This window comes from Salmo trutta, chromosome 19, assembly GCF_901001165.1.
Source record: "Salmo trutta chromosome 19, fSalTru1.1, whole genome shotgun sequence".
NCBI lineage: Eukaryota > Metazoa > Chordata > Actinopteri > Salmoniformes > Salmonidae > Salmo > Salmo trutta.
Genome location: NC_042975.1, coordinates 46,640,291 through 46,661,695, shown reverse-complemented (window position 1 = coordinate 46,661,695; position 21,405 = coordinate 46,640,291). Strand labels below are relative to the sequence as shown.

At 41.7% G+C, this 21,405-nt stretch overlaps 1 protein-coding gene across 1 annotated transcript in view; it reads right to left on the bottom strand.

Annotated features, from left to right (window-relative positions):
• The window catches only part of LOC115154808 (zinc finger and BTB domain-containing protein 20), a 36,021-nt gene extending 31,697 nt beyond the window's left edge, over window positions 1-4,324 (bottom strand). Inside the window, exons 1-2 of the mRNA XM_029701411.1 lie at window positions 3,972-4,324; window positions 1,248-1,354 (exon numbers count right to left, since the gene is read on the bottom strand). The gene's annotated coding sequence lies outside the window, so the exon portion shown is untranslated. The remainder of the gene's footprint in view (window positions 1-1,247; window positions 1,355-3,971) is intronic.
• Between the last annotated feature and the right edge of the window lie 17,081 nt (window positions 4,325-21,405).

The window sequence follows — 21,405 nt, the reverse complement described above, 5'->3', positions numbered from 1 at the left end:
TGCATGTAGGCTCGGCCTTTAAGAGATACTTTGAGATTTTGGCAATGATGAACTCGTGGATACCATTTTTATGTCTCTGTGTCCAGTATGAAAAAAGTTAGAGTTGTTTAGCGAACCAACGCTAACTAGCATTAGCACAATGACTGGACGTCTATGGGTATCTGCTAGCTTTAACTTCCTTCATACTGGACACAGAGCCATACAAATTGTATCAATGAGTTCATCTGACTCTGGGGAAGAAGATAAAAAGCCTCATTGACAAAATCCCAAAGTATCCCTTTCAAAGCTGTAAGAGAAATCTGTCACACAATTTGGGCACAATAGCACTATTAAGCTTAAATCATGTTACATATATGCTCAGACAATTACTACTGAATATCTTATGCTTACCCCCCCTCCTGTTCATATACGAAAAGGCTTTAAAACGGAAATGTAAATGTAATGTAGACTAAGAAGACATGATATGGTAATGTAAACTCTTCTTCACATTTTCAGGATATATTTCAGGGCTAAAAGGAGCTATTAGCAGCAGGACATCTTACAGCATGCTCCTGAAAAGCCTATAATGGGCTTTCAAAAAATGCACAATATTGTAATCTGTGCCCTAGATACCACATCAATATATGTTTCTGAGTATAGCCTAATGCTAAAATATCATTACATAATGTGTCGGGGAGCATTAGTTTGCCACTTACTGATTTATTCAGCAAATGAGAACAACACAGCTGTTGCTTAGCTAATTTGCGGTTTTCTACGTCTTCAGTTTAAAAGCTTGCTGTATTGAAGAGAAAGGGAGGCCCCAGCATTCTGTGGAGGGGATGCATTTACAAATGTCTCAATATGTCAATATTTTAGTGACCATTTGCCAGAGAGCTGACAGCTGGGCTTGCTAACACTGTAGAACATACTACAATATTTGCATAGGGGGCAGCTTTGATTGAACAGCAGGCCTAAGTTGGTTGGAAGCTGGAACTACAAAAACTGAGAGGCCGAAACCATTCTACTATGTGCTTGAGCAAAAGAGGACAGGAAGCAATATAAAAACCGCAAATACATTTTTTTCCTCTGGCTTTGTAATAGTTACAATTCTTTAAAAAATGTATATCTAATCAAGATGTGGTACCCATTGCATGATTATGGAATTAGCCACACAAAGCTATCAGGTGGTTCCCTTGAGAGCCGAACGGTATACCATTACATTTTCATCAAAGTTTGGTTCTGTGAGCACAAATAGGCACATGGCTTACCTTTCAATTTAAACGGGACACCTCCAAAACCTCCCCACCTTGCAATGACATCACAGATCACATTTGATGTCCTGGCAGTGTCTTCGTGAGCCAATCCAGACGTATCGCTATGGACAAAGTACTGAATCAATTATCATGAATCGAAACTTGACATTTTGCATTTAAAATATTTGTTTTGTGATTGCTCACATGAAGAGTTCTTGGAAGACATAGTTAACAAACAAACTCCTTCAACTCTGCTAGCCCCTCTGAACTGTAGCCTGAATAACCAGTGAGGTTTTTCTTTACAACCTGAAAATGTGTTGTACTAGTTGTAGGTACTATGTAACGATGTGCATGTAGTTACACTGTTAGAGGGATTACAATGAAAATGTGACAATTACGGACAACTGGGCCTGTTTACTATGTGTTGGTGGTTCAATTAATGAACTCTGTAAGAAAATTGGATTTAACTTAAACCGAAGAGCAGAGATGGCTGTTGGATGCCAAAATCTCACTAAAGAGTAGGCCTAAATGTCCAACCAACAGGCTTGAATTGCAATACTTCATGTGTGATACTGGCACTCATTACAATAATTATAATTTCATCCATCATAGCATCGGCCCACTCTGCATACAGCCTCAATCACTGCAATGGTGGAAGTGTTAAATAAAAACTTTCCATATCAAACCAGTATACTTAACGTACAACTGCATATCTCCATCTCATCATCAAAAGGGAAATGGATAAGAAAAATTGGAGGGAACATACTTGTAGGCAATAAACTTTATAATGTACATTTCAGTTATGAGTTTTATCTTAGCTCAAGATGTGTATTGATCAGTAAACGTAGGCTACTTGTCAACAGGCATTTGAAACAATGGATTCTTCAATGCGTGCTCGCTGTCCTACAGTTCAACACTATTCTTCATTATGTCTACAGCCTATGATTCACATGATCATTTAGGATAAGATGCGCAACTCAACACACTCATGTCAGCAGCAGCCAGTGCACATGTGTTTAAAAACGTGCGGCTGGTTATCCATTACAACTCACAGTGCCAAGCAAAGTTTCTGTTGTGGAGTTACCGGTATATTCCAGCTATATATAGTAAGCCTATTCTATATAGGGCAGATAAGCCTCAACAGTAGTCTATGACCATTAGAAGACTGTTACAAGGGGGTGAATGGGGAACAAGCAAAACCGAAACAGTTAATATTCAAAAATGTAATTATCCGAAAAGGACATTGTGAACAATCTCTGACTGATTCAATAAAGTTTGTTAGTCAACCATAAATCTCTTCAACCTGCAGCATTTGTAACAATGTTTCTTTCTAATAGACTATATAGGCTGTGGCTACTCCTAAACATGCGGTGCAGAGGCAATAGTCTCAACAACTTTTGAGAGATGGATAGGACGTTTTGCCCCACTGATCAACTGTCAAATCAACAGTCAATAAAATTGTTAAAACTAATGAAACTGTTTGAAGTTGGAGAAACCAACATCTTGATGAACCAATTCACTGCTTCATGCACCCCTGTGCCGTCATTTATCAAACGAACCTGACTGTCTCCCATAGGACTATAGACCTATACCTAATGATATCATATTTCTACATTACAATATATTTTTTAAACGGTCTCTCTTCTAATATCCTATACGGTCATGTACGTTAATATTGCTGGAATTGCGCAACAAAGATCGTGACAATAAAAAGAGGGCATTCATTTTGTAAAACATGGCACCAAAATCCAGAGCAGATGGACAGTTTTTATTCTATCGGTGAAACTAAATCCGCAGTGTCTTTCATACTTTTAGCCTAGGATATTGGCTGAATATGTAGGCTACCTTTCTGTGTCAGGCAGATGTTCATGTATAATTTAATTTGACAAACGTCTGACACCTTGCATCCTCATTTTAATTTAGGTACAGCATGTACCAAACTAAAATATTTGAGGGCTTTATTGTAATTTTACTTCTATTTCGCCCATTGTTCGGTCCAACAAGTGTTGACTTGGTAGGGGGTTGGACACATTTGGACATAGTCCGAGAAAACAGCCAAAAGACGGAGATACAACATAGTGGTTTTAAATTGTATGCCTGCTCCTTCTCATTCCCAAATGATTGACCTTTCCTTATACATCTGTTTATTCCGCTTTACGCACCACACCGCATGCCCTAAACTCCAGATGTTTCATGTAAATTGTCTAATTTGTGTTATACAGTCTTAACCATGGAGCTCCATTCATAATAACGTGACAGTCCAAAGTAGAACAGTCAACACAATTCATATCTCTGTCCAGAATCGGAAGGAGTAAAACTAAGGAAATAAGCATTGATGTTGAGAATAATGACAGATGGGCTACCTAGGACGTCATGAAAGTGAGCAGAGCGTCTTTTTTTGTCGGGTGTAACGTAAACTGACTATTGTAAATCCATACTATCTGTAATCAATAGACCCCACAATATCATATATCGTTTTGCATTTACGTTCTAATTCAATTAGGCTCTGGAATGCTGGAAGGAAATAAAGTTTTACTGATTCTGCTGTAAATCTGGTTGGGAAATCCACAAATGGAGGCAATGGAACTAAGCGTAAAATTGTCTGTATGTTTTAAGCTTCACTTACTATTAAGTTTAGTATATATCATATATTGGGAATAACTGTAATATATTCTTATCAATAGCCTAACATAGACAGTTTTAACACCAGCCCCTTCCCTCACTTTTCCTATTTCTTACCTGCTGTCCTAAGCTTGTTCTCCAATGGCGACAGCGATTCACAGCTTCCCCGGTTTTTCCCCGGCAAGGCTTCGAATTGTTTAATATTTTCCCTTACTTTATTTCATTTCTCACTTCCATCTTCTTTCATCTCATCAATAAACACACGCTGCAGCCTACCTTCATAAAGGACTTCAACGAGTTCAAGTGTGCCCTCCCATTTTTTAACTATACGTTGAATATTTTGGACAGGCACGCCTTTTCACTTACGATTGGAACAGAGCCTCTCTTGAGCGATGTAGGTTGGAACATAAATCGGTCAGCGTGGTTTTGCCCCAATCATTGAGCCGTACACCCTCTCTACGGAGCGCAGTGGGCCGGTGAAACCATGGCATTGTGGCTCCGAAATAGTCAATGTTCCTCTTACGCAGACAGGGTTGTTTGATCCAATATGAACAACCGAAGACCGTAGTTTTAATGAAATTCCACTCTCTGTGTCTGGAAATGTTCATCCATGCAGAATGTACGTCTTCGCAGAATGTTATTTAAGGAAATAATTTTCATTCAGGTCATCAAGGGTTAATTTCGTCTTACACGCTTTTATATAAAAAAAATATATATATAATTATATAGGCCTATATTGGAATCATGACGCTTGGTTTATAATGTAAAGAGAATAACTCTTTTTTCAATATTCCATTGATCAAAAGGGCAGTCAATTGAAGAATTATGTCTATCATGTGTCTGTACTTTGCATTGGACAAAGTCGTTGTCAGTAACTGCTACCGATTGGTTTGCAGCTTCATATTGGATGACGTAGCTGCCTATCATTTTTAGTACCAACAAGCTAGATTGGCTGCCGTGTCTTTTACTTTCTACGCATTTCTATTTTCTCATTTATTTATTTTTTAACGTCCCTAGCTGACCTCAAGCCAAGATTAAAAAAAATGCTGACGGTTTAGCTGGCCAATCAGATTGAGTAATGCGATATTAAATTGTTTTGTTCTCCAATGCGTTCACAGATATGTTCTGACTGGCATGAAATATAGCAATAGTGGATCGTGCAAATCCCCACACCCCCCTCTGGCCTTAATGCCCCCTCCCTGTCTAGACAGTGACAGGTGTGTGTGTGTGTGTGTGTGTGTGTGCGAGCGCGCTTGTCTGATGTCTAGACTTGAATAATCAGCCTTAATTAAAGCTGAAGTTAATGTTTATTGTACATTCTAAACATCATGGGCTATTCGTTGCCGGCAACACCATGAGATGTCGAACATATCTGCAGAACCCGAAGTAGGCTTTCACGTTCTCACTTGGAATGATGCTTATCAGGAGGTTCTGTTTCATGCATAATGCTCTGTTGTAGGATAATTAGGTGTGACTCGTAGCCTAATAATACATAATATGCGCGCTTCAGCCTACTATGAAATTAGACTAAGAAAGACAACATGACGAGAACCATTGAGCAAACGTAGTTCGTTAACATTAAATACGCGTATTTCCTACTTTGCTTAGTCCAGCAAGACACATCTCATAACTACAACGTACTCAAACAATCGCCATTTCTCATGGTAAACTTTCATCCCGAATTGTAGATTTCCGGATTTTGTGAGACGTGCATTTTGTTGATTATGAGCGCCATCTGGCGGATATTTGTTATGTAATTTTATTGCGGGTTAAGGGGAGGACACCCTCGGCGTGAGAAGGGGTAGCCACAGATAGAACAATGAGCCAGAAATGTCACCAGATGTATACGCGTGAAGCATCGGGTTGGCTTTTCCGCTCACCAACAAATATGGTGATGAGAGGAAGCTCAGTGGGAGAAGATGGAGCGAAATGGATTTTGGCCGACATTCTGCACATTTTCTCATCGAGTAAACGTTTGATCTCAATAGAGTTTTTTGTTCCCAAAACTACAATCTGATACGAAGACGAGTGGACAACATTTTGTAGATTTTACCTTTTGCCAAAGTTTTAAGAAATTGCGTTGTTCAGGAGTGCAATGGTGAATTGGGTTAATGTACACGTGCACTTCACAGAGTAGGCGTTCCCTAACGGAAATACGCAAATCAATGATATAACTAGCCAATAGGATCCCCCCCCCCCTCTCTTGCTTAATCTGCCCACTATGACACATTTGTTCCCGTTGTAAACGACAGGTTGTGGTGTATCTTGGGTTAGTTATAAAAATCTTCGGTTGCTGCATCCCAATATGGCAACTGGACTACAGGCGAGAGGGTGTGTCGAAAGGAAATCAGTGGACGTGTGGAAAAGAGTGTGCGAGTCTAAAGCGTTATGCTATAGGTTTGATGGTTCTGATGGATCAGTGTTTTTTTTCTTCAGTTTCATACCATGCAACTACCATACATTGAGCTACCTTACCGTGAGAGTTTGGACTTCTTTTTTTTTTAAGCCACAGGATGAGTCTGAGTCGTATTTCACCGTTCAGTTTTCCGAAATAATTGTTCATTTTAAGTTATACAACTGGCAATTGTTTATTTTTGATTAAAAGTATTGATGGCGGGTGTTCTTAATGCGTTCAATGCTTGTGCAGCTGTCACCCTGATATTTGCTACTTGGTTGCTACTTCCCAAGGGCCAGACAGTAGTGCTTGTCAAGCAGAGCCAAGGGCACTGTGTCCCATTCTTGTTGCTGTTCATACCCTCCCAATTGAGTAGTAGACTATATATACAGTACCAGTCAAAAGTTTGGACATACCTACTCATTCAAGGGTTTTTCTTTATTTTTACATTGTAGAATAATAGTGAGGACATCAAAACTATGAAATTACACATATGGAATCATGTGGTAACCAGAAAAGTGTTAAACAAATCAAAATATATTTTCCATTAAAAAAAAAGAACAGCTCAAATAAGCAAAGAGAAATGACAGTTCATCATTATTTTAAGACATGGTCAGTCACTCCATAACAACTTTGAAAGTTTCTTCAAGTGCAGTCTCAAAAACCATCAAGCGCTATGATGAAACTGGTTCTCATGAGGACCACCACAGGAAAGGAAGACCCAGAGTTACCTCTGCTGCAGAGGATAAGTTCATTAGAGTTAACTGCACCTCAGATTGCAGCCCAAATAAATGCTTCACAGAGTTCAAGTAACAGACACATCTCAACATCAACTGTTCAGAGGAGACTGCGTGAATCAGGCTTTCATGGTCTAATTGCTGCAAAGAAACCACTACTAAAGGACACCAATAAGAAGAAGAGACTTGCCTGGACCAAAACACACGAACAATGGACATTAGACCGGTGGAAATCTGTCCTTTGGTCTGATGAGTCCAAATGTGAGATTTTTGGTTCCAACCGCCGTGTCTTTGTGAGAGTGTCGTGGAAAATTGTCTTAAGAATAACACTTCTTCCAAGAACTTGTAAATTCAATATAGACTTTAATACAGAGCGGTAAAGCCGAGCCGGTCCACGGAACAACTGCCTTCCAGCCCCGGCTCTGCTTTTATGCACATACAATACATAGGTCCACCCTTTATGTAAATGAAGTAAAACCCCCTATGCGTTCTGCCACCATTATCTTTCAACCCAATGGATAACACCCATATCTGAAGATAACGCCCACATCTGGTTTTAGCTCTAACATAATGGTGGCTAAACTCTCCTCATATGGATATGAAAATAATGCATGCATTGCATGCTTACGCTTGGCATATATTTAGTCATGGCCATACATTCAGCTTGCCTGACCGTTGCGTGGTTCCTACTTGGGGATGTATGGCCACCTGTTATCTCCACTCAGGGCCAGCTGCCAGTCTCCTCTTTCGCTAGCTAATGTATTTCTATTTTTCCTTCCTTCAGCACGTCTACCTTTCTCCCACAAGAGTAGGTTAACGGATGATCTCCGCATGTATGGTTCCCACCATGAAGCATGGAGGAGGAGGTGTGATGGTGCTTTACTGGTGACACTGTCTGTGATTTATTTAGAACTCAAGGCACACTTAACCAGCATGGCTACCACAGCATTCAGCAGCGATACGCCATCTCATCTGGTTTGTGCTTAGTGGGACTATCATATGTTTTTCAACAGGACAATGACCCAAAACACACCTCTAGGCTGTGTAAGATGTATTTGACCAAGGAGTGATAGAGTGCTGCATCAGATGACTTGGCCTCCACAATCACCCGACCTCAACCCAATTGAGATGGTTTGGGATGATTTGGACCGCGGAGGGAAGGAAAATCAGCCAATAAGTGCTCAGTATATGCGGGAACTCCTTCAAGATGGTTGGAAAAGCATTCCTCATGAAGCGGGTTGAAAGAATGCCAAGAGTGTGCAAAGCTGTCATCAAGGTAAAGGGTGGCTACTTTGAAGGATCTAAAATCTTAAATATACTGTATTTTGATTTGTTTAACACCTTTTTGGTAGTTTTGATGTCTTCACTATTATTCTGCAGAAAAACCCTGGAATGTATAGGTGTCCAAACATTTGACTGGTACTGTATGCATCAAGGTGACATCTAGATGGTTATCAATATTAGTTATTTCTTGTGTAGGCTGCTATCCTACTTAAAATAAAATCATGTGAGAGAAAAATTGCCACGTTAGTTATCGCGGTGACAGGACCGTGATAGAGAGTTGGAAGCACTTCATGTTGACTTGTGCAGTCCAATCCGCCACGCAAAATAGTCTAGAGTGTCAACAAATTTGCCCGATTAGCTGATTTGCTTTCCATAAAACCACTCCTTTCGATACACCCACTCACTCTTACTCTGGTCACCATGTTGGGCTGCAGCTACCCATACTTGCTCGGTGTCGAGAAGAGTGCAATTCGGGGAGTTCCTGCATGTGGACATTCCGGCATTTGGGAACCCCTCTTTATACTTCTATTGGTAACTTTTTAAGTTAGGACAGGAGGGAGGCGGTGGTGCACCAGTACAGTAGGTGGCGTTAATGCACAATAGCAAGCTAGCACACGCTCCCCCCTCCTTCCACCTGCTGTGCTAGCGGTTGGATAGGCTAACTAGCAAGCTAGCACACGACACGGTGTCGCAAACAAGCTAGTTGGCTAGCATATGGTGTCACCCCAACCTCACGCCTGTTGTGCTAGTGGAGGCGGGGGTGACCAGTAGACAGTGTCCTTCGCCCCCGCCTGTTGGGCACTGTTTTCCTGCAGTTTTGTTAATGAAGGTGAGGGCAGGTGTTCGGCAGGCAGGAGCAAAGGTCAAGGTCTACCAGTGTCGCTCCTGGTTGCTAGCAAGGAGGACTCCGGTAGGAGGTGGAAAAAACTCAGATAATATTTTAATTGCCTTTTGACCCACATTCCAAAGCGTCACAAGCAGGAAGATGTCGTGCTCGATTGGGGCGGGTGGGGTGCTCGAGGGGGGGGTGTTCATGCAAGAACCAATGGGACGCTCGAGGGGGGGTGTTCATGAATGAACCAAAGGGATGCTCGAGGGGAGGGGCGTTCCTGCAGATGCAGGAATGACCACATGCAGGAACGCCCCGAATTGTGGGCTGCAGTTGCACATTATCGTCGGTGTCTCAAAGACTATTAATTGTAAACCTACATTAGGAGAGGTTCATTTCTTTGGCGTTAGTTAACGTTCAGCCACCACTGTGCCAAAAGATCAGTCAGTGGCATTGAAAAACGACCACTCGTGTGTCAATTTCAGGCATTTGGTTTTACTGTGCATTAAGTTGTGTGCTGATATACCGGTAGGCTATTGAGAGAAGACAAAATTATAGACCCATTATTTTTTTCTTCCAGAACCTGTCACTTTCAAATGCATATCGACCACCAGTGGAAAAATAGGTTATGGACAATTTGCCAGACCATTTTACTCTTTCATTCCCCAGAGGTCATTGTTCGTGCCAATTGCATCACTGTATCTCCTAGACCTATACAGTTTTTGTAGTGTCATATGCAGTATTGCAAAATTAAATGTAATAACTTCTCTGCTCAGATGGAAGATCCAGGAACAACAAAGTGATTATAATCAATACTGCTGATCTGTCTTTCCGTTCTGTGCCATCCAACATGAACCCATCTGAGCTCTCTGTAAAATACATGGAAAGCCATAACTTTCTTCAGATCTTTCAGGTGAGAAAAACAAGCACCTTCTGAGGTGAAACAAAAGTTGGTGATTATGAAACATGGGCATGCAGTGTTTGCAGTCTTTTTTTGTGGTCTCTCTACAGGCGATGACTAAAAACCAGTTTTTTGACAGGCCAGAGGAGTCGCTTCAGTTCATGTTAGAACAGGTTAGACTCCTTTATGTTTTTAGATATAGGCCTAGACACCATACAGGTACAATAACTAGGCCTATTGCATGTTTCGCCTAGCTTCTGGGCAGCAAGGCCGCAATACTGTCATGGCAATCTGAACCTTCTTGAGTCCTTTCATCACTCTTTTTTTAGACATACAGTGCATTCGGAAAGTATTCAGACCCCTTGACTTATTCCACATTTTGTTACGTTACAGCCTTATTCTAAAATGTATTAAATCGTTTTTTTCCCTCATCCATCTACACACAATACCGAATAATGACAAAGCAAAAAGTGTTTTTTAGAAAATGTATTAAAAAATAAAAAACGTATATATCACTTTTACATAAGTGTTCAGACCATTTACTCAGTACTTTGTTGAAGCACCTTTGGCAGCGATTACAACCTTGAGTCTTCTTGGGTATGATGCTACAAGCTTGGCACACCTGTATTTGGGGAGTTTCTCCCATTCTTCTCAGCAGATCCTCTCAAGCTCTGTTATGTTGGATGGGGAGCATCGCTGCAATACTATTTTCAGGTCTCTCCAGAGATGTTTGATCTGGTTCAAGTCAAGGCTCTGGCTGGGCCACTCAAGGACATTCATAGACTTGTCCCGAAGCCACTCCTGCATTGTCTTGGCTGTGTGCTTAGGGTCATTGTCCTGTTGGAAGGTGAACATTCGCCCCAGTGTTAGAGAGAGAATCTTGTTTCTCATGGTCTGAGGATTTTTAGGTGCCTTTTGCAAACTCCAAGTGGGCTGTCATGCGCCTTTTACTGAGGAGTGGCTTCCGTCTGGCCAATCTACCATAAAGGTCTGATTGGTGGAGTGCGGCAGAGATGGTTATTCTTCTGGAAGTTTCTCCCATCTCCATAGAGGAACTCTAGAGCACTGTCAGAATGACCATCGGGTTCTTGGTCACCTCCCTGACCAAGGCCCTTTTCCCCCAATTGCTCAGTTTGGCCAGGCAGCTAGCTCTCGGAAGAGTATTGGTGGTTCCAAACTTCTTCCATTTAAGAATGATGGAGGCCACTGTGTTCTTCAGGACCTTCAATGCTGTAGCAATCTTTGGTCATCTTCCCCAGATCTGAGCCTGTCTCGGAGCTCTACGGACAATTCCTTCGACCTCATGGCTTGGTTTTTGCTCTGACATTCACTGTCAACTGTGGGACCTTATATAGACAGGTGTGTGCCTTTCCAAAACATGTCCAATTGAATTTACCACAGGTGGACTCCAATCAAGTTGTAGAAACATCTCAAGGATGATCAATGGAAACAGGATGCAATTGAGCTCAATTTCAAGTCTCATAGTAAAGGGTCTGAATACTTATGTAACTAAGGTATTTCTGGGTTTTGTTTTAAATACATTTTCCCAAATTTCTAAAAAAAACTGTTTTCACTTTGTCATTATGGGGTATTGTATGTAGATTGATGAGGAACAAAAATTATTTAATCAATTTTAAAATAAGGCTGTAACGTAACAAAATGTGGAAAAAGTGAAGGGTCTGAATACCTTCTGAATGCACTGTATATGCCTAATATTAGATTTTTCCCCCCCCCAGTTTTTTCCTCCACGTTTCATTTAAGAAAAACTATCGGAGGTGGTAGGTGTGGTGAAGTTCTCGGAGCCCAAGGCTTGCACTGACAGTCAGGATGAAGATGAGTCTGTGACAGTAGGAGTGACGTTTTTGGAAAAAGTGGACCCTTGCCTTTTGTGTGATCCATTTGTGGATTCAGGGTGGGTGAAAACAGAGTTGGGTGCTGTGGAATCGGTGAGGGTAACCAGAAGTGGTCTTGTGATAATTGTTTGTGTTTCTGCTGGACAGAGGGAGAAGGCACTCTGCATTAAACGAATGGGGGCAAGACGTGAATTGTTTTGCTCTCAAGAAAAGGGCGCCATTGAAAGGAGTGACTACTGGGGTAGCAGTAAAAGTTGACCAACTGAAGGGAAGATTCCTAATGTTTGTGATGCTCGTCGTTTGGTGCGACGCAGACAAAGCGGCGTTAGTGGTGAAACGGAAGTCATTGTTCTTTTGAGTTTTAATGTTGATTCTTTGCCCGACAAAGTGATGTTAGGATATATAAGTTATCCTGTACGAGCTTTTGAGCCGAATACATTATGTTGTTACAGGTGTCAAGCTTATGGGCATGTGGCAGCAATGTGTGGGAGGGAGGCTCCTAGGTGTGAGATGTGTGCAGAAGGGCATGAGACAAAGGAATGTATACCATTGGGGAAAGTAGTGGTATGTGCTAATTGTAGGGGTGCCCATGGGGCTGGGGATCAGAAATGTCCCGTGCGAGAGAGGGTGGTGTTCTTTTTTATGATTTTTGTTTTGTGTGTTAGATGGTAGGGTATTTGTTTATTTATGAATTTTTTCAAGCAAAGTATAATGGAGTTGTACTCCAGTCTAGTAGGTGGCGGTAATGCAACATTTATTGGATGCCAACCGCCGTTAAACCTCATCGAAGAAGAAAAAGACAGTCATCAGGCAGTATTGGTTCTGTTTTCATGTCCAGACACTTCTCTTGTTTTGTAACGCTCCATGTTCTTTATTATTAAACTCACCATCTGCACCTGCTTCCTGACTCCCTGCATCTTCATTATGTTGGGGTTCGTTCCTTGTTTCTTGTCAATCATTGGCTCATTGGTGAAATTCAGACTATCTTTAATTAAATCATTCAAAACCCTTTATTAATGCAATTGCAGACAGAAGTTGACAACAGGAACATACCACGCATGTTTCTGAGTAAGTTCTGCAAAATAGAAAAGGGTCCGAGGTGTTTTATTATGCCTACAGTCATATATCTTAGTGATGTCACTGCCTACGTGATTACCTTCTACTCATGAGACCAAACCCATGCCTATACAGCTATATAAACAAGAGTTTCAGTGTTATCTAAAAGCTCAGCAGTAAATATCCACTCCCACATTGATTTATAGTGGAATGTCTGACTAGTCTCTTATCTCTTACACTCCCCTGCAGAGTTCTGTCTCACAGTCACACATTTCTCTGACCGTTTCTTTATAAGAAAAACTGTGGAACAATATTAAACCTTTATAATGAATATAAATATTGCTAATCTGTAGTCTAGGACCTTATAAATGTAAGGAGGGAGGGGTCTTATAACCCCTCCCCTTATATTAATACAACATAGGCATAATCAATTATTATAATACATCAAACATTTGGTATCATTACCCCAAGGTGAACCTGACAGTTACACAGCCTGAATTCAAAACGGATAAAGAATATCTCTCACACAATACCCCTTAATGACAAAGTGAAAACATGTTTATTGAAATTTTAATTGAAAATGAAATACAGAAATATCTCATTTAAATAAGTATTCACACCCCTGAGTCAATACATGTTAAAATCACATTTGGCAGCAATTACAGCAGTGGGTTTTCTGGGTAAGTCTCTAAGAGCTGGATGGTACACTATTTCCCCATTATTCTTTTGAAAAGTCTTCAAGCTCTATAAAATTGGGTGTTGATCATTGCTAGACAACCATTTTTAAGTTTGCCATAGATTTTGAAGCAGATTTAAGTCAAAACTGTAACTAGGCCACTCAGGAACATTCACTGTCTTCTTGGTAACCAACTCCAGTGTAGATTTGGCCTTGTGTTTTAGGTTATTGTCCTGCTGAAAGGTGAATTCATCTCCCAGTGTTTGGTGGAAAGCAGACTGAACCAGGTTTTCCTCTAGGATTTTGCCTGCGGTTAGCTCCATTCAGTTTATTTTTTATACTGAAAAACTCCTCAGTCCTTAACAATTACAAACATACCCATAACATGAGTCAGTAATGTGTTGTATTGGATTTGCCCTAAACATAACACTTTGTATTCAGGACAAAAAGTTAATTGCTTAGCCAGATTTTTTGCAGTATTACTTTAGTGCCTTGTTGCAAACAGGATGCATATTTTGAAATATTTTCTTTTGACTCTGTCAATTAGGTTAGTATTGTGGAGTAACTACAGTGGTGACCCGTCATTCAGGGCAGGTGGGGCAGAACCTTTCTAGCAAAATAAATAAATATATACACTACCGTTCAAAAGTTTGGGGTCACTGAGAAATGTCCTTGTTTTCCATGAAAACATACATGAAATGAGTTGCAAAATGAATAGGAAATATAGTCAAGATGTTGACAAGGTTATAAATAATGATGTTTTATTGAAATAATAATTGCGTCCTTCAAACTTTGCATTCGTCAACGAATCCTCCATTTGCAGAAATTACAGTCTTGCAGACCTTTGGCATTGTAGTTGTCAATTTGTTGAGGTAATCTGAAGAGATTTCACCCCATGCTTTCTGAAGCACCTCCCACAAGTTGGATTGGCTTGATGGGCACTTCTTACGTACCATACGGTCAAGCTGCTCCCACAACAGCTCAATAGGGCTAAGATCCGGTGACTGTGCTGACCACTCCATTATAGACAGAATACCAGCTGACTGCTTATTCCCTAAATAGTTCTTGCATAGTTTGGAGCTGTGCTTTGGGTCATTATCCTCTCGTAGGAGGAAATTGGCTCCAATTAAGTGCCGTCCACAGGGTGTGGCATGGCGTTGCAAAATAGAGTGATAGCTTTCCTTCTTCAAGATCCCTTTTACCCTGCACAAATCTCCCACTTTACCACCACCAAAGCACCCCTAGACCATTACATTGCCTCCACCATGCTTGACAGATGGCGTCAAGCACTCCTCCATCATCTTTTCAGCGTCTCACAAATGTTCTTCTTCGTGATCCTTGAATGAAACCTAGATTTGTCTGTCCATAACACTTTATTCTAATCTTCCTCTGTCCAGTGTCTGTGTTCTTTTGCCCATCTTAATCTTCTATTTTTATTGGCCAGTCTGAGATATGGCTTTTTCTTTGCAACTCTGCCTAGAAGGCCAGCATCCCGGAGTCACCTCTTCACTGTTGATGTTGAGACTGGTGTTTTGCGGGTACTATTTAATGAAGCTGCCAGTTGAGGACTCTCTAATGTATTTATCCTCTTGCTCAGTTGTGCACCAGGGCCTCCCACTCCTCTTTCTATTCTGGTTAGAGCCAGTTTGCAGTGTTCTGTGAAGGAAGTAGTACACAGCGTTGTACGAGATCTTCAGTTTCTTGGCAATTGCTCGCATGGAATAGCCTTCATTTCTCAGAACAAGAATAGACTGACGAGTTTCAGAAGAAAGTTCTTTGTTTCTGGCCATTTTGAGCCTGAAATCGAACCCACAAATGCTGACGCTCCAAATACTCAACTAGTCTAAAGGCCAGTTTTGTTTCTTCTTTAAACAGGACAACAGTTTTCCGCAGTGCTAACATAATTGCAAAAGGGCTTTCTAATGATCAATTAGCCTTTTAAAGTCATAAACTTGGATTAGCTAACACAACATGCCATTGGATTACAGGAGTGATGGTTGCTGATAATGGGCCTCTGTACGCCTATGTAGATATTCCATTCAAAATCAGCCGTTTCCAGCTACAATAGTCATTTACGACATTAACAATGTCTACACTGTATTTCTGAACAATGTGATGTTATTTTAATGGTCCAAAAATGTGCTTTTCTTTCAAAAACAAGGACATTTCTAAGTGACCCCAAACTTTTGAACGGTAGTGTATATACATATATTTGTATTGTTTTTGAGGGGGATGCCTGTTTTGCATGTCACATATCAGTTTGCAAACAATATACTTTTTTTTAAATTTTTTTTACATATCATTGAGTTAATAAAGCTGCATACAAACATGGTCTGTTTTTTGCTTAATTGAGTAAGGCAGCTCCAAAATGCAGGTGTTTCAGCCTAGCTCAGTGCTTTATGTGGTGGTGAGGAAGCCAGCGGAAAATACAGCGTAGGGGTTGGTAATGTTCTGTAGTTGCGCCGTGATTGACTCAGTGTTCTGTCAATCATAGGGACTGTCATGGTTCCTCCTGGCACCAGAGGGCGACAGAGACCACCCTAGAGACTTTTATAGGCCTCAGGTGTCTTATTATTTCATGATTGTGTCCCTGTTGTGTTTTGAGGTGTGTTTTCTGTGATCCTTTGCAGAAGCTTGAATTGTCTACCGTGTGCGTTTGTTTCCTGAGTGAGTTTTCGAGACTTAGTGTTTGTTGTTTTTTCAAGTGTACTGTGATCCTGTGGCTACTGTTTCTCAGTAAAGTATTATGTTTATCATTAACCAATGATTCCTCATCTGGTCTCTTCTCTGCACCTGGGTCCAACCTTACCACGTCACAGCAAGCTTCTGTCACAACATGGACCTAGCAGATATCACCCAGATCCGGAATGTGGTAGCCTGTCAAGGAGCACAGTTAGGACGGCAGCAAGAACAGCTCTCCCAAATCTCCGGGACCCGTCTGGCGCTTGCCGAGTCCCTCCAACCACGGCACGCCCCCAACCCAGGAGGAGCCAATGCCCAGGTCTCATCGCCCAGTGCTACAGACGTCGTAGTGGTTCCTCCAGGGAACCTGCACCGGGAACCCAAGATCCCAGGCCCCGAGCGGTATGACGGCCACCCGGGAGGATGCAAGCGGTTCCTCACTCAGTGTTCTCTGGTGTTCGAGCTACAGTCTTCTTCGTTCCACACCGATCGGGCCATAATTGCCTACATCATCTCTCTACTCTCGGGCAAGGCCCTGACGTGGGCAAAGGCGGTGTGGGAACAGCAGCCACTGTCCTGTAGCTCCATATTAGCCTTCACTGCCGAGCTGCGATGAGTCTTCGACCACCCAGTAGGCGGACGAGAAGCGGCCAGCCGACTGTTCAACCTCCGCCAAGGGGCCAGACCAGTGGCTGACTTCGCCATTGAGTTCCGCACCCTCGCGGCCGAGAGTGAGTGGAATACAGAGGCACTGGTTACCGCTTTCCACCAGGGTCTGTCTAACTCCATCAAAGATGAACTGGCCGGTCAGGACCTGGGAGAGGACCTCGAGTCCCTGATAACGCTGGAAATCAGGATTGACAACCACATCCGGGAACGGGTGAGACAGCGCTCTTTTGACACCACTCTAGCATTCCGGTTTCCTGAGCACCCCAAGCCCACTGAGCCCAGCATGGATGATCCCATGCAGCTGGGTCACACACGTCTGAGCCCACAGGAGCGTGACATGCGCATGCACGAAGGCTGCTGCCTCTATGGCGGAGGTCTTGGCCATCTTCGTGCTACCTATGGGAAATTCCAGGGCTTGCCAGGACAGGTGGAGACCCTGATGAGCTGTGCAGTTACCTCCCGGCGACCCAGTCACCGTCCGTTACTACCCTCAACCCTCCACTGGGACAACCGTCAGCACCAGATTCAAGCCTTTGTGGACTCTGGGGCCGCTGATAATTTCATTCATTAAGACTTTGCCAGAGTTACAGATCCCCTGCGTGAAATGTACCATCCCTCTGCAGATTCAAGCCCTCGGTGGACGCCCCATTGGCTCCGGTCAGGTGGAATATCAGACCAAGCCCATTCTACTGCAGGTTGGGGTGAACCACTCTGAGACTCTTAGTTTTCTGTTGATCACTGCTCCCGAGAACCCCCTTATCCTAGGGTACCCTTGGCTAGCGCTACATAACCCACTAGTTTCTTGGTCCACGGGACACCTACTAGACTGGGGTAAGGACTGCCAGACTAAATGTCTAAGACCCTCACCAAGAGCCTTGCCGTGTCCTCCTGCATCCCTTGAAGACCAAGACTTTTCCGCTCTCCCTCCCGAATACTTCGACCTCTGGGAGGCCTTCAGTAAGAGGTAGGCCGCCACCCTTTCCCCTCATTGTCCTTACGACTGTGTCATAGAATTCCTACCCGGCGCCACACCTCCCCGGGGTCGTCTGTATTCCCTTTCGACCCCTGAAGCAGCAGTCATGGACAGTTACATCCAGGAGTCGCTGGAGGCAGGTTTCATTCGCCACTCTATATCGCCTGCTGGTACAGGCTTCTTCTTAGTGGGTAACACCCATTAACAACCCTAATGGCTACAATGAGTATTTAGTCATGCCCTTTGGATTATTGAACTCACCAGCAGTCTTTCAAGCATTGGTCAGTGACACCCTGAGGAAATGAGGCTGAATGAAATGTTTTGCTGCCAGACAAGGCTCCACTGATAGCCAGGTGTAGCAGTGGTAAGGTGTTGGGACTCTGCTGTTGGGACAGCTTTATGTACTGTAGGCTCTAACAGTGTGTGGGCACCATTTGTCACCGTTATAGTGCAATTCATGTATTGTTTAGTATTGTCTTGTGTAGTGGGTTTGCTGGCATAAAACAAAGGTGTTTCAGTTTGCCACACCAATATTTTCATGCTAAAATTGCCACTCAGTAACTATAATGTCTGAAACTGTTCTAAAGTCACCGTTGGCCTCATGGTGAAATCCCTGAGTGGTTTCCTTCCTCTCTGGAAATTGTATATTTGTATTGACTGGATGTATTGATACACCATCCAAAGTATAATTAGTAACCTCACCATGCTCAAAGGGACATTTAATGTCGGCTTTATTTTATTTTACCCATTTACCAAAAGGTGCCCTTTGCGAGGCATTGGAAAACCTCAATGATCTTTGAGGTTAAATCTGTGTTTGAAATTATTTAGACTTGCCAATAACAAAGGGGTTGAATACTTATTGACTCAAGACAAGCTTTTCATTTGGAATTAATTTTGTAAAAATGTCAAACATAATTCCACTTTGACATTATATGGTATTGTGTGTAGGCCAGTGACCCCCCAAAAAATCCAAATTTCATCCATTTTAAATTCTGGCTGTAATACAACAAAATATGGAAAAAGTCAAGGGTTGTGAATACTTTCTGAAGGCACTGTATTAAAACACGTCTCATATCCATCCACTGTGTCCGCATTGTGCAGTATTTTACAGCTATTCTTTCAAAATAGTATTTATTTATTTATTTGAAGACACATATTGATGCCATAAGTCAATGGTGCCACCTGTCAATTTTTATTGAACCTCTATTTTATCAGGGAGTCATACTGAGATTACGGGATAATTATGATTTAAATGGTTTCACTGTCTATATTCCAGACACAATGCATGCCTGATTAACTCCAGAGGTGGTCAGGAAAATCTGATCACAATCAGATCACAATGCATCTTTAATAATCTACACCTTTCAGAAAATGTGGGCACAATCAGAATGTGGACAGGATCAGGACAAAGGAGGCATGTTAGGACCAGGTATAACGGGTTGTGACTAGAGGGAGTACAGCTACTAACGGAAGTGGCTTTTCGTAGCAGGTAAGGAGAGCATTTAAGCTAACACTTACCCTTTTCCTAACTTTAACCTAAATCTCCTAACCTGCCACGTTAATTAACCTAACCTGCAGCATAAATTATCCTAACCTGCTACGGTCGACTTCCGGTCGTAGCTGTACTCACTCCCTCTAGTCAGAACTGTATAAACTTCTGAATAAAATGTTTTAGTTACCAGAGTGCTCCTCTTGCAGTCTAAGTGTTGTGGACTGTATGGGTCAGAGGACTGGGTGAAGTGTGAGTCCCACTTCAGGCTGCAGAACACAGATGCTGATTATCCCTGGCCTAGAGACAGTGCTGTCAGCAGGACACTATGGGAGCCATCAACCATGTAGAGGCCTGCAAAATGGAGGTCAGCCCTTTCCCACATGCACAGGTAATTTTCAAATATGACTTTGTCCATTCCCACACAGAAGTGTTCACCAACTTCTCATTCTTGCCCCACAAACCCCCAAAAAGGGCAAAGCCAAAGGTTTCCCTAGCTAACTAGCAGAGACGTCATGCCCATTTGTCTCTATGACCCCGAGTGTCACGGCACTCATCTGAAGGTAACACATACAAACGAATGAAAGTAGGGAGGTAGTTTTATGCCAACAAAAATAAGTGCCAACATTAAATATGTATCCAAAAAAAACGTAAATATTTATTAGATATAGGACAGACACTTCAAAACCTTATTCCTTATGATAAATTGTTTGACTGTCTTTTTGCTATTTATGAATGTGTTATTCAATGTGTTTTTCAATTGGCTATAGTAGTAAATGTCAAATTCAATATTTAATAAAATAATTTGTAAATATATTTTATGATACCTAAAGGGGTCCTACAATTCCAAATAAAATAGCTAAATGAACCATGGTATGACCATCTTAAAACAATTACATATGTTAGCTTAGTAGAACCCCCCGCCCAGCCATCCTCACATAGTTTGTGCCCTCATATTTTTGGGGTGCAAGAAGCCCCTTTAGTAGCTAGCTGGCTAGCAGTAGCTAGCAAAATACTTGCAATGCTAGCTAGCTAGCTTTAGATTGCTAGAGTGATAGATAATGTCAAGCTACCGTGAAAATACATATCTAATTGCTCATTAAACACATCAGTAATATTGTTAGAAATAGAAAGTGACTTCCCGAGATCGTTGGTACATTGGCACGTGGACTTGCTTGCCTCTGGCAAAGATGCTCGCATATGATCTCATTTTTTTGCCTAGACTGTTTGAAAATAGTGCATTTTCGATCGCAAAGATGTCACGTGCGCAGCTCACCTGCTTTTCAAGTAGCTTTTTGTCACTCCAAGAGAACCTTTATAATACTTCTAAGATTTATTGGCGAATTGTTATTCCAGGAATCCCAACGGACACTGAAGAACCACCGAACCATTGAAGAACCTTTTTTTGCACTGTTTTCCAGTTTAGATCTGACTAATGTGTGGTAACATTATGGAAGTGACTAGAGGGGTTCTGTTGCATGAAACAGTACAGTGATCTAATAAAAAATGTAATCTTTATTTTCGGGTTGTTATGATTACATTGCTGGTCCTTTGATCAGATACTGCTCTGGAGTCTCTTGGTTTGGATTCGCCATATTGTGTTGGACAGTGAGTACAGAATGCATTGCATCAACTTCCATAAGCATAACATGTTTTTTTTGCATGCAATAGTATTCAAACAAATCTTCACTGCAGAAGAAATATACATTGCTTTCAGAAAGTATTCACACACCTTTACTTTTTCACATTTTATTGTGTTACAGCCTGAATTTAACATTGACTAAATTGAGATTTTGTGTCACTGATCTACACATAATACCACATAAATGTCAAAGTGGAATTGTCTTTGTAGATTTTTTTTTAAATGAATAAAAATGTACAACTGAAATGTCTTGAGTCAATAAGTATTCAAACCCTTTGTTATGGCAAGCCTAAATAAGTTCAGGAGTAAAAATGTGCTTAACAAATCAAATAATAAGTTGCATGGACTCTTCCCGTGTTCAATAA